This window comes from Cervus canadensis, chromosome 24 (genome assembly GCF_019320065.1).
Source record: "Cervus canadensis isolate Bull #8, Minnesota chromosome 24, ASM1932006v1, whole genome shotgun sequence".
Lineage (NCBI taxonomy): Eukaryota > Metazoa > Chordata > Mammalia > Artiodactyla > Cervidae > Cervus > Cervus canadensis.
This window is the reverse complement of record NC_057409.1, coordinates 23,019,877-23,033,627: the sequence shown is the minus strand read 5'-3', so window position 1 is coordinate 23,033,627 and position 13,751 is coordinate 23,019,877.

Below are 13,751 nucleotides of genomic sequence, written 5' to 3'. Positions count from 1 at the left end.
TGTCCTCATCCCAGTTCCCAAGAAGGGCAGTATTTAAAGAATGTTCAAACCACCGGACAATCGCATTCATCTCCCACGCTCATAAGGTCATGCTCAAAATTCTGCATTCTAGGCTACAGCATTATGTGAACCAAGAACTTCCAGACATCCAGTCTGGGTTTGGAAAAAACAGAGGAACCAGAGATCAAATTGCCAACATTGGATCATAGAGAAAGCAAGGGAATGCCAGAAAAACATCTATGTCTGTTTCACTGACTATGCTAAAGCTTTTGACTGTGTGCTGTGCTGTTCTTTGTCCAACTCTTTGTGACCCCATGGACTGTAGCCCGCCAGGATCCTCTGTCCATGGAGATTCTCCAGGCAAGAATACTAGAGGGGGTTGTCTTGCCTTCCTCCAGGGGATCTTCCCAACCCAGGGATCGAACCCAGGTCTTCCACTTTGCAGGCAGTTTCTTTATCGTCTGAGCCACCAGGAAAGCCCACGAATACTGGAGTGGGTAGCCTATCCCTTCTCCAGGGGATCTTACCAACCCAGGAATCAAATCAGTGTCTCCTGCATAGCAGGCAGATTCTTTACCAGCTGAGTTGCCAGAGAAGCCCTAAACATATTTAAAAACACTTCATTTGGAGAAAGATGTTTTCATACGGTTTGGGTGAAAATGAAGCCATCCGACAGAACCGTGCCATAAACACCACCACCAAGTGCAGACTTCCAGGCTAGAATCCTTCCCGAGACCATAGTTCCCGCTTGCCTCTTTCTGGTCCAGGACCTGGCCACACTCTGTGTCACACGGTCACCACTGGGTACGTCTTCTGTTTGCTGTTAGTGTGAGGGAAGAGAGCCTGGATCTGCCTGCTCGTCTAGGAACAGGGGCACCGGGGTCATGGGTACCGAGTCTGGCTGCACAGTGTACCCCACGAAGTGGGGAGGCAGGTACTGCCCCTGATGGGGCACGATCTGGCTTGCTGGCAGTTGAGCACAATGTTCATGGGCATGTTCATGTACACGTTGCTCATGGTGCCCGCAGGCAAGCAACAGTTGGTCTGGGACCTGGTCAGGGGTGCCTGGGTCCCCGAGTTGGCGCTGGAGCTGAACTGTGTGGATCATAACAAACTGTGGAAAACTCTTAAAGAGATGGGGATAACAGACTATGTTACCTGTCTCCTGAGCAACCTGTATGCGGGTCAAGAAACAATAGTTAGAACCTTGTATGGATCAACTGACTGGTTCAGAATTGAGAAAGCAGTACAAGGTTGTTTACTGACACCCTGTTTATTTAATTTATATGCAGAGCACATCATGAGAAATGCTGGGCTGGATGAGTTACAAGCTGGAATCAAGATTACCAGGAGAAATATCAACAACTGCAGATATGTGGATAATACCACTCTAATGGCAGAAAGTGACAGGAATTAAAGAACCTCTTGATAAAGGTGAAGGAGGAGAGTGAAAAAAGCCAGCTTAAAACTAAATGTTAAAAAGGCTAAGATCATGGGCATCCAATCCCATCACTTCATGGCTTTCTATTGAAAGGGAAAATGTGGAAGCAGTGACAGATTTCCTCTTCTTGGGCTCTAAAATCACTTCAGATGGTGACTGCAGCCAGAAAATTAGAAGAAGATTGCTTCTTGGCGGGAAAGCTATGACAAACCCAGACAATGTGTTAAAAAGCAAAGAGATCACTTTGCTGACAAAGGTGCGTATAGTCAAGGTTATGGTCTTTCCAGTCACCTGTGGTTGAGACAGCTGGACTATAAAGAAGGCAGAATGCCAAAGAATTGATACTTTAGAACTGTGGTGCTGGAGAAGACTCTTGAGAGTCCCCCAGACAGTGAGGAGATGAAAACAATCAATCTTAACAGAAATCGACCCTGAATACTCACTGGAAGGACTGATGCTGAAGCTGAAGCTCTAATACTTTGACCACCTGATGTGAAGAGCCAGCTCCTTGGAAAAGACCCTGATGCTGGGAAAGATTGAAGGCAGAAGGAGAAGAGGGCGACAGAGGATGAGGTGGTTGGATGGCATCATCAGGGCAATGGAAATGAACTTGGGTAAACTCTGGGAGATGGTGGGGCACAGGGAGGCTTGGTATGCTGCAGTCCATGGGGTCGCAAAGAATCAGACACAGCTTGGCGACTGAACAAGAAGAGACAAATGGAGAGATTTCTCTGGGCAATCCAATGGTTAAAACTCTGTGCTTCCAATGCAGGGGACAGGGTTTGATTTCTGGTCGGTGAACGAAGATCCTACCTGCCGCAGAGGGCAGCCAAAATTTTTTAAAAATTTAAAACAAAATGGCACCCAAGTCTCATTAGTTCCAGTGACTAACAAATTTATGAACAGAATGTTTGTCCCCTACCCCTCTCTCCCCTCTCTGAATCCTTTTATAAATGGTGTCACCCATCTCAGCCCTTGGCAGTGAGGTTATTTGCTTATCTGAGCTCCCCCATAAGCAACCCAGGAAATCATATTTCTTGAAATAGGGAGTTTTCCACATTTACCACTGCTCCCATATGTAATCACTGAACATTTGCCCACATAGTTCTCTTGTATTAAACTACACTTCCAGGCAAAAAGAGGAGTGTGCATATTAGCCCAGAGCTTGATTTCTGGTAAAATGAAGCTCTCAGAGGAATCTCTGCTGGATTTAAAGACTAGATTCTAACAGTCTTAGGAGAGTTAGGTGTTCATATAGCTTTCAAAGAAGACCAAAAGAGTGAGCTGATTTCAGCCAAAACATGGCAGGAGAGACCCCGTGTGTTCATTTTGAGTAAGAGCTACTGGCATGAACCTGGTTTTCCCCTGATTAGAAACAGAAAGAATAAATCAGGAGCTTGGAATGAACACAATCCACTACTATACATGACAGATGACTGATAGGGACTTGTCTAGTCTAGGCGAGAGAACCTGTACGAGAGAAGATTCTGAAAAAGAATGAATATATGCGTATGTATAACCGAATCACTTTGCTGTACACCTAAGCCTGACAAAACATTGTAACCAACTATACGCTAATAAAATTAAGAACTTTTTAAAAAAGCAAATGGACTCCAGTTACATGCCTGACAGAGAGCAAGAATGTAATCAATGTTTGTTAAACTGAAATTCATTGATTTGAATACTTAGATTAAAAAATCACAAAAAAACAGAGACATTTCTCCCTTTTATTAATTTTATTTATAAAATATAAATAAATATATTTTATTTTTATAAATATTTTATAAATAAATATATTTTTATAAATAAATATGAAAATAAAAATAAATATTTTTATAAATAAACAAAATCTCCATTTTATTAATTTTATTATAAAAATAAGTGACATTTCACATTTAAAAAAAGAAAAATATTGGAGTTAAGTGTAAAAATGTCCTTTATGCACCAGAGCCATTCTTAAGAAGTTTTTTTTTTTTTTTTGGTAATTAGTTGCCACATTTCCAAATACAACTCAATAAACGAGAAAGTCAGCTCAGATTCAGGGGCACTAAGAAATAGGAAGTCAGCCTTAAAAATGCATTCCAACACACATTAGGTGCAGACAAGTACTGTTTGATTCTGCTTACACAAGCTACCTGCATGCGTGCCTGCCAAGTCGCTTCAGTTGTGACCCTATGGACTGTAGCCTGCCAGGCTCCTCTGTCCGTGGGATTCTCCAAGCAAGAATACTGGAATGGTCTGACACACCCTCTTCCTGGGGACCTTCCCAACCCAGGGATCAAACCTCTGTCTCTTACATCTCCTGCAGTGGCATACCTTCTAAGTTGTTTCAGTGTTTCAGTTATCCCAACTCTTTGTGACCCCCTGGACTGTGGCCTGTCAGGCTCCTCTGTCTATGGGATTCTCCAGGCAAGAATACTGGAGTGGATTGCCATGCTCTCCTCTAGGGGGTTTTCCCAACCCAGGGATTGAACCCACACCTCTTACATCCTGTATTGGCAGGCAGATTCTTTGCTACCAGAGCCACCTGGGACACCCGTACATGGTACCTAGAATAGTCAAATTCATAGAGTCAGAAAGAACACTGGTAGATGCCAAGGGCTGGGGATGCGGCAGGGACTGCGGAGTCAGTGTTTAATGGGGACAGAGTTTCAGTTCGAAAAGTGAAAAGTTCAGGAGATGGATGATGGTGAGAGTTATACAACGACGTGAATGTACTTTGTGCCACTGAAATGTACAGGTAAATATGGTTAAAATAGTATGTATTGTATTATGTGACTTTTACCACAATAAAAAACATTAATAAATAAATGGATCTGCAGAAAAGAAAAAGAAAAAGAAGTCAGGTCAGTAATGAACTGTCTTTCAGCCTTGTGGGGCCTTGGTGTTACCTTCAGTGAACATAGTATGTTTGGCCCATGTACTATCCTGTGGCCATTTCAACTCTAAACCTTCAGGAGCCTGTGATGACAACTGGAGATCTGGGTTCTAGTCTTGCCTTTGCCTTAGGTGGTTAAGTCACTGAGCCACACCCGGTCTCAGGATCAAGAAGGAGCTAGGGGATTGGATTTAGGCTCTTCTCAGCTGTGTTCAACTTGTAACTTTCAAAGCTTCCACCCAAATTCCCAGGCCTGAAAGAGTCCCCACTGCAACTTGTCCAAATATATGGCACTCCCCAAGCTTGGCTCTCAGTGTTTGGGAACACTGTGGTCTCTGTTCCCAAAAAAGAAGACCTGAGTACAAAGGCCAGTCGGGAGCCAGGGAAGGAAGATTCAGACATGAAACCATGGGAAGCAGTTGGACTCTTCAAACACCCTCTCATCAAGCAGGGCTGGGAACTGGGTGGACGACCTGCTTGACACTATCTCTGCCTGGATAAGGACTCCCAGACTCCACCCTGCTGGGCACGAGGGGCCTCTGAGTGTTTTGCAGGCCTCTGAGATACATTATTATTCTTTGAATTTCTAATCTTCTGGCCCAGGCTGGTGCATCAAAAAAGTTCAAATTTATTGGGCATTGAATGTGGCAGGCAATGTTCAGAACATTTTGCATGTATTAACTCATTTCACCTTCACTACAAGACCCTCTGCAGGTAATTACTGTCCCCACCACATGGGTAAAGAAGTCTTAAGCCAGAGGTTAAATAACCAATTTGAGACCACACAGCTCCTAAAGGAACCTCAAGTCCAGGCAGTCGGCTCCACAGCCCATGGTCTTGGTCACCCCCCAGTACTCTGATCCCCCACAGCTCTGCAGAGTGGCTGCCTAATGAATACATGTTGAGTGAATCCATGTTGAGTGAATGCTTAAATGAATCAAAATGCAACTCACTTCAAGATTCAAGATCCCACTGAGCAGTGTTCCTAGGTTCCAGATTCTCCCGGCCCCTTCCCTTCCTTTCTGGTCCCTAAGGGTTTCTCGGCCAGCAGGGCAATTCCTGGCCCATGGAAGGTGCTTTCCCTTCAGGACAGCAGAGCCCTTTGGCTACTTTTGGAGAGGTGGCCTCACCCATAATCACCAGTCCTGCTCACTCAGATTTATGTTTATTTTTCTTTAACTGATAACAAGTACCCCCGGGCCTGGGCTAAGGAACGCCTGCATGCCCTGCCCAGTATCGGCATTTTGTTAAAGCAACCGGTGTTCTTTTTAGGCTGTGAACCAGGAATTCAGGATGCCATCAGGCCACACACCTTAACTCTCCACCCTAAAGTGAGCCTTGCCTCAGGGAACATGTCTCACACACCCCTCTATCCCCCATCAGCCTCTCCAAAGCAGGTTCAATCTCCACTTTAACTCCACCGTTTCTAGTGAAGGGAAAGAGGAGAGAGAAACTAGTATCTAGTACGAATGCTAGGCTAGCTACTGCAAAAACTTTATGCTTTCACATATACAATATTATTGTACTGATTCTACAGGTAATGAAAGCAATGAGTGGCCAGGATGTTTGCATAACTTGCCAGTGTTAACCTAGCCAGTGAAGAGCAGTGCTGGCATTCAATCCCAGATAAGTTTGGGAGCAAAGTCCATGCTCTTTCTACCGCATGCTATGTTTGAAGGTGCTTATTAGCACTTCCCCTGGGCTTCCTCTAGGATGCCAGAATCAATGTTTGGGTAGGAAAAAAACAAAACAAAACAGTATTTAAGGACCATTTCTTTATCTGCAAAATAGGAATAAAAATAGTTCCTACCACAAAGGGTTCTTAAAAGGATTAAATGAAAAAACCCAAATGAAGAATTTAGCACCAAGATTAAAAAAGAATAAGCACCACTACACTTCCTCTTCCATTATTTTCCTCCTCTATCTCCTCTGGACAACAGGTGAACAAAAACTAGAGCTCATACAAGAGAAGCAGTAATGCCAGGCCATTTGGAAGATGAAGGAGCAGTGTGGTGGTTAAAAAACAAAGAAAAGAAAAGTAGGTGGGGTAAACATGTAACTTTACATCCAGACAGGCTTGGTTTCAAATGAATACAATTTAAAATTGTATGCTGGGACTTTCCTGGTGGCACAGTGGTTGAGAATCTGCCTTCCAGTGCAGAGGACATGGGTTTGATCCCTGGTCTGGGAACTAAGATACATCATGCTGCTGGACAGCTAAGCCCCTGAACCTCAACGAAGACTCAGCACAACTAAAGAAATAAAATAAGTAATCATACGCTAGCAGCAAACATGTTTTCAGTAAAGAATAGTTAAATTCTGATTCAAAAAAAATTTTTTTTTTTTGGCCACACCACGCAGATTTTGTGATCTTAGTTCCTTGACCAGGGAGCGAACCCAGGGCCATTGCTGGGAAAATACTGAGTCCTCATCTCTGGACCACCAGGAAAACTCAAAATTTTTAAAGAACTGCTGGAAATTCAACAGAGAAAATCACACATGCAAAGAGAAAGCAACAAATAACAAAACACAGAGTTCTGAGATGTTATGTGTTGTCATGGGCCAGCGCCCAGCCTGGTGGGCTACAGTCCATGAGGTTGCAAAGAGTCAGACACCACTGAGTGACCACTATTCCCATACTGAAAGGTCTTCCAAGGTGGCGCAGTGGTAAAGAATCTCCTAGCATGAGTCACAAGAGATGTGGGTTTGATCCCTGGGCTGGGAAGGTCCCCTGGAATGGCAACCCACTACAGTATGCTTGCCTGGAAGATTCCATGGACAGAAGAACTGGCGGGTTACAGTTCATTGGGTTGCAAAGAGTTGGACATGACTGAGCACACACACCCACACACACCCATGCTAAAACACAAGCACTGGATTCAAAAACAAAATGCAATTCAATCCTGTGCCTACTTTTACGTTTTTTTTTAATTTCAGCATAGCTCAGTGATTAAGTTGTGACGGACTCTTTGAGACCCCATAGACTGCAGGACTACAGGCTTCCCTGTCCTTCACTATTTCCTGGAGTTTGCTCAAACTCATATCCATTGAGTCAGTGATGCCATTCAAACATCTCATCTTCTGTTGTCTCCTTCTCCTATTGCCCTCAGTCTTTCCCAGCATCAGGGTCTTTTCCAGTGAGTCAGCTTTTCACATTAGGTGGCCAAAGTATTGGAACTTCAGCTTCAGCATCAGTTTTTCCAAAGAATATTCAGGACTGATTTCCTTTAGGATTGACTAGTTTGGTCTCCTTGCTGTCCAAGGGACTCTCGAGTCTTCTTCAACACCACGGTTCAAAAGCATTAATTCTTTGGAGCTCAGCCTTCTTTATGGTCCAACTCTCACATCCATACATGACTACTGGAAAAATCATAGCTTTGACTATGTGGATCTTTGTTGGCAAAGTAATGTCTCTGCTTTTTAATATGCTGTGTAGGTTTGTCATAACTATTCTCCCAAGAAGCAACCATCTTTTAACTTTGTGGCTGCAGTCACTATCTGCATTGATTTTGGAGGCCAAGAAAGTGAAATCTGACACTGTTTCCACATTTTCCCTATGTATTTGCCATGAAGTGATAGGACCAGATGTCAATATCTTAATTTTTTTTATGTTGAGTTTTAAGTGAACTTTTTCACTCTCTCTTTCACTCTCATCAAAAGGCTCTCTAGTTCCTCTTCGCTTTCTGCCATTAGAGTCGTATTATCCGCATATGTGAGGTTGTTGATATTTTTCCAGCATGCAAAGAAGCTATTCTTTGAAGGTGAACATTTTCAAGTTTATTTTTATAAAAATATGGCAAATGGTAAGAAAGAAGCTTATTAAAGTGTTTTAAGATTACAGTTAGAGGGAGCCAACGTAGGAAAAGCTGTAAATTAAAGATAAAAAGGTGAAATGGCACGGACCTACTAATGGTTCATAACATTGTATAGGAGGCGGTGATCAAAACCATCCCCAAGAAAAAGAAATGCAAAAAGGCCAAATGGTTGTCTGAGAAGGGTTTATAAATAGCTGAGAAAAAAAGAGAAGCAAAAGGCAAAGGAGTAAAGGAAAGTATATCCGTCTGAATGCAGCATTCCAAAGAATAGCAAGGAGAAACAAAAAAAACCTTCCTAAGTGAACAATGAAAAGAAATAGAGGAAAACAATAGAAGGGGAAAGACCAGAGATCTATTCAAGGAAATTAGAGATACCAAGGGAACATTTCATGCAAAGACGGGCACAATAAAGGATAGAAACAGTATGGTCCTAACAGAAGCAGAAGATATTAAGAAGAGGTGGCAAGAATATACAGAAGAACTATACAAAAAAGATCTTCACGACCCAGATAACCATGCTGGTATTGATCACTCACCTAGAAACAGACATCCTGGAGTGCAAAGCCAAGTAGGCCTTAGGAAGCATCATTACAAACAAAGCTAGCAGAGGTGATGGAATTCCAGTTGAGCTATTTCAAATCCTGAAAGATGATGCTGTGAAAGTGCTGCACTCAATATGCCAGCAAATTTGGAAAACTCAGCAGTGGCCACGGGACTGGAAAAGGTCAGTTTTCATTCCAAACCCAAAGAAAGGCAATGCCAAAGAATGTTCAAACTACCACACAATTGCACTCATCTCACACGCTAGCAAACAATGCTCAAAATTCTCCAAGCTAGGCTTCAGCAGTACATGAACCAAGGACTTTCAGATGTTCAAGCTGGATTTAGAAAAGGCAGAGGAATAAGAGGTCAAATTGCCAACATCTGCTGGATTATAGAAAAAGCAAGAGAATTCAAAAAAAAAAAATCTGCTTCATTGACTACACTAAAACCTTTGACTATGTGGATCACAATAAACTGTGGAAAAAAATTCTTAAGGAAATAGGAATACCAGACCACGTTATCTGCCTCCTGAGAAATCTGTATGCAGGTCAAGAAGCAACAGTTAGAACCAGACATGGAATAACAGATTGGTTTCAAACTGAAAAAGGAGTATGTCAAGTATGTCACCTTGCTTATTTAATTTATATGCACAGTACATCATGCAAAATGCCAGGCCAGATGAAGCTGGAATCAAGATTGCCAGGAGGAATATCAATAACCTCAAATACTCAGATGACACCACCCTTATGGCATAAAGCAAAGAGGAACTAAAGAGCTTTTTGATGAAGGTGAAAGAGGAGAGTAGAAAAACTGCCTTAAAATTCAACATTCAAAAAACTGGATCATGGCATCTGGTTCCATCAGTTCAGTTCAGTTCAGTCGCTCAGTCGTGTCTGACTCCTTGTGGCCCCATGAACCGCAGCACACTAGGCCTCCCTGTCTGTCACCAACTCCCAGAGTCCACCGAAAACCCATGTCTATTGTGTCAGTGATGCCATCCAACCATCTCATCCTCTGTCGTCCCCTTCTCCTCCTGCCCTCAATCTTTCCCAGCATCAGGGTCTTTTCAAATGAGTCAGCTCTTCACATCAGATGGCCAAAGTATTGGAGTTTCAGCTTCAACATCAGTCCTTCCAGTGAACACCCAGGACTGATCTCCTTTAAGATGGACTGGTTGGATCTCTTTGCAGTCCAAGGGACTCTCGAGAGTCTTCTCCAACACCATAGTTCAAAAGCATCAATTCTTCTGCGCTCAGCTCTCTTTATAGTCCAACGCTCACAACCATATATGACCACTGGAAAAACCATAACTTTGACTAGATGGACCTTTGTTGGCAAAGTAATGTCTCTGCTTTTTAATATGCTGCCTAGGTTGGTCATAACTTTCCTTCCAAGGAGTAAGCGTCCTTTAATTTCATGGCTGCAATCACCATCTGCTGGTTCTATCACTTCATGGCAAATTGATGGGGAAATAATGGAAACAGTGAGAGACTTTATTTTCTTGGGCTCCAAAATCACTGCAGATGGTAATTGTAGCCATGAAATTAAAAGACGCTTGCTACCTATGACCAACCTAGACAGCATATTAAAAGCAGAGACATTACTTTGCCAACAAAGGTAGTCTAGTCAGAGCTATGGTTTTTCCAGTAGTCATGTATGGATGTGAGAGTTGGACCATAAAGAAAACTGAGCACTGAAGAATGGATGCTTTTGAATTGTGGTGTGGGAGAAGACTCTTGAGAGTATCTTGGACAGCAAGGAGATCCAATCAGTCCATCCTAAAGGAAATCAGTCCTGAATATTCATTGGAAGGACTGATGCTGAGGCTCAAGCTCAAGCTCCATTACTTTGGCCACCTGATGTGAAGAGCCAACTCATAGGAAAAGACCCTGATGCTGGGAAAGATTGAAGGCAGGAGGAGAAAGGGATGACAGAGGATGAGATGGTTGCATGGCATCACCTATTTGATGGACATGAGTTTGAGCAAGCTCCAGGAGTTGGTGATGGATAGGGAAGCCCGACGTGCTGCAGCCCATGGAGTCCCAAACTGTTGGACATGACTGAGTGACTGAACTGAATTGATGCATGTTTTAAAAATCCTTAGTATGCAGTAGCTTCTGCATAACTTTCTACTCAGTTTTCTTTTTACAGAGAATGACTTTATTAAAGTTGTATATCTAGATACAGATCTATATCTTTATCCCATAGGGCTCTTTTACTAACCAAGCTAACTAGTCCTTTGCTAACCATCTTCATATCCTGCTCAGTGTTCCTGTCTCAACACCAACTAAGGAGTCATCTCCAATTAACGGAAGCTTCCCTGGAAGATGGACTTTTCCTCCTTGTTAAACTCTGTGTATCACTCAAAGACCCTGTAATTTTAATTAAGATCCAGATAGATTATCAACAGTCCCTGGACAACCAAAATTTCAGCTAATGATTTCTCTCATTCTGTCATCGTGTGATATAAAATCCATTGCTATATTCATAGTGTTTTTCTTAAAACAGTGCCAGAAACTAAATATGTGAGAAAGATATTTGAATAAGTGAATAAATAAATAAACACATGAATCAATATTTACCCTCTTTGAAAAATGGGTTCTTCAATGCTCTACTTTTTAATTTGACTTTGTTGAAAGCACCAGTTGGCTCTAAGTAATAACCCAATATTCTTTCATTTCACCAGAAGTATATAGAAGAATATATTGGACCCTTTTTTCCATTGAATTAACTCTGAACTCTGTGATGCTGGGAAAAATTAAAAAAGGGAACAAAGCTACAAGACTTACTCGTAGTACACACACTTCCTTTTATGTCATTTTGGACACTTGATTTCTAGACACTGAGCACAAACACTGAGATAAATTCTATAATGGTATCTTATTTTCTGAGATGTAAATGCCGCTCTGAATCCTGCCATGCCGTGACTTAGTTTTGAGGCTTAGGCAATAAGCAGAAATATTCAACATTCTGCATTTAATTAGAAGCTTTCATTGAATTCATTAGGATGCAGATATTTTACATCAGGAGATTAAAGAACAATTAAAATGATTATAGGAGTACGGAAACAACTTTGAAACTAGTGAGAATTCTCCTAAATGTGTAATTGCATTTTCAACACAATTAGGCGCTTAATTGTGTACAATCCTTAATTAATACATTTTAACATATAAACCCTTAGATTGGGTAGGGGGGGAATGTCTTTGTCTACTGCCTTTTGGCAATCTGAAAAATATATGGAGTTTTCTCTCTACCCTTTACCCAATAGGTTGCTCACGTTTTGAATGGTGAATCTAGAGTATGTCATACAGAGTGAAGTAAGTCAGAAAGAGAAAAACAAATATCATATATTAACACATAGATGTGTTAGGGGGAGCACACTGACTGAAACCGCCCACCCTGGCCAGGCACCGTAGTAACCATTTGCATGAGTTCTTTTACGACAGGAGGTCCAGATAAGGAACACGAAACTAATAAGCCACCACCAACCGGCAGAGTTCAAGAAAGGTCGAAAAGTGACACCACATGTCCAACCGCCTCCCAGAATCCTTCTCTCTGGCAGCCATCTTGGCTGAACAAGGCGTGCACCACCAGGAAGGACTCTGAGTCAGAGTGACTGGCTAAAGACAACCCAGAAACTAATCCCATCACCATAAAACCCGAGACTACGAGCCGAGCCGTGACAGAGCAGTTCTCCTGGGTTCCCTTACCTACTGCTCTCTGTCCCAGCACCCTTTCCCAATAAAATCTCTTGCTTTGTCAGCACATGTGTCTCCTCGGACAATTCATTTCCGAGTGTTAGACAAGAGCCCGCTTTCGGGCCCTGGAAGGGGTCCACCTTCCTGCGGCATACGTGTCGACTGAAAAAGATGCACAACATGAGAATTGCACGTTAAGTTTTATTTGGGGCAAAATGAGAACTGCAGCCTGGGAGACAGCACCTCAGATGGCTCTGAGAGACTGCTCCAAAGAGATAGTGGGGGGAGGTCAATATATGTGATTTCAGGGAAGGGAGAGTTCATGAAATCAAGCACTTATCTTATTCTACTAGTCCCAGGAAGCTGATGTGACCACGAAGGAATTCAGTGTTTTTCTAGATATGAGAAAATGCAAAGATTGGGATCATGAAATTCGTTCCTGAAAATGTCTATCTAAAGACCTGTTTCACCAGTTTTCCTGGAGCACAGAGTGACTCATTGCCCATCCTGAACACCCTTTGGGTGTGTTGAAGGTCAGCAGCTACAGCAGCACATGATTCCACGCCTTCAGAGGCAGATGGCAAATGCCCTTCCTTGATAAGTGCCAATTTGTAGTTGACATATGGAATCTAGAAAAATGGTACAGATGAACCTATTTTGCAGGGCAGTAACAGAGATGCAGACATAGAGAATGGACTGCACATGGGGTGGGAAGGAGAGGATGGAATGAACTGAGAGTAGCATTGACATATATACACTACTGTGTGTAAAAGAGATAGCTAGTGGAACCTGCTGCTAGTGGAACCTGCTGCTAGTGGAACCTGCTGCTAGTGGAACCACAGGGAGCTGACTTAGATGGGTGGGATGGGGGAGGTGGGAGGGAAGCTCGAGAGAGAGGAGATATTTGTATATATAAGGCTGATTAACATTGTTGTACAGCAGAAACTAGAACAACATTATAAAGTAATTATACTCCAATTAAACACTTTTTGTAAGTTTTGAGTGGTTCAAATTCATGTAAGTATAATCTGTTTAATATTTGTAAACAATGGTTAAAAGTTTGACATTTTTTACCGTAATTAAATATGAAGATTTGAGAGAACACTATATTGAAATTACATTTCTTAATTTTCATTGATCTACTTTTACAAGTTGGGTTGAAATGTAGCAGGAAAAATTCTTCAAGTAAGTCATTGTATATCACTTATGTCCAGGTTTTATGAAGACTAACAGGTTTTTGGGAACAGAGGCAGAAAGACAAAATTGTTTAAAACAGTCAGCACTCAATTTAAAAAAAAATCAGTCAAGAAGCTAGGTATAATTTCAAAAGAGAGAAAAAAAATCAATAACCTTCATATATTCAATTACCAATTAGA